The sequence below is a fragment of the Nicotiana tabacum genome, chromosome 22 (genome assembly GCF_000715075.1).
Source record: "Nicotiana tabacum cultivar K326 chromosome 22, ASM71507v2, whole genome shotgun sequence".
Lineage (NCBI taxonomy): Eukaryota > Viridiplantae > Streptophyta > Magnoliopsida > Solanales > Solanaceae > Nicotiana > Nicotiana tabacum.
The window spans coordinates 181274196-181274966 of NC_134101.1; positions in this window are offsets into that span (position 1 = coordinate 181274196).

The following is a 771-nucleotide window of genomic DNA, read 5'->3' on the forward strand; positions in this document are numbered from 1 at the left end:
TCGTACAACAGGTATTCTAGAGACAAGTGGGGTCGTTTTCACTACTTATCAGTTTTCGGGAGCTGCCTTCACTTGGTGGGAGGCTTTTGAGAGGCGTAGGCCTGTTGGTGCAGCAGCCCTTACCTGGCAGTAGTTCTCCATTCTCTTTCTAGAGAAGTATATACCGCAGTCTCGCAGAGAGGAGCTACGCAGGCAATTTGAGTGGTTGCGTCAGGGAGAGATGAATGTGATGTAATATGAGATGAGGTTTTACGAGTTAGCTTGTCATGCTATTTGGTTAGTTCCGATAGATAGAGAGAGGATTATGAGGTCTGTTGATGGCCTCACTTATCAGCTTTGTATTCTTATGACCAGAGAGAGGGTGACTGGTGCTACTTTTGAGGAGGTTGTAGACATTGCTTGAGAGATTGAGTCATTTCGTCGCCAGGAGCGAGGGGAGAGGGAGGCCAAGAGGCCTCGAGGGTCTGGTAGTTATGGTGGTGCTCCTTCGAGAGGTCAGTTTCAACACGGCAGAGGCTGTCCATTCAGGCATGCTCAACCATCTCGCCCAGGTTATCGTGAGGGATTATCGGGTCATGGTTCTCATAGTTCTCATCAGGGCCAGTCATCACTCAGTACCCTTATATCCTAGAGTTTGTCCCGTGCTCCGATCCATCAGTTCAGGGCTCTTCTATGCCAAGTGCATCTGCTAGTCATTTCGGTGCTAGGGGTCCCCTTCAGTCCCCGTCTCCAGCACCAGGGAGTTGTTATGAGTGTGGAGAGTTGGGTCAT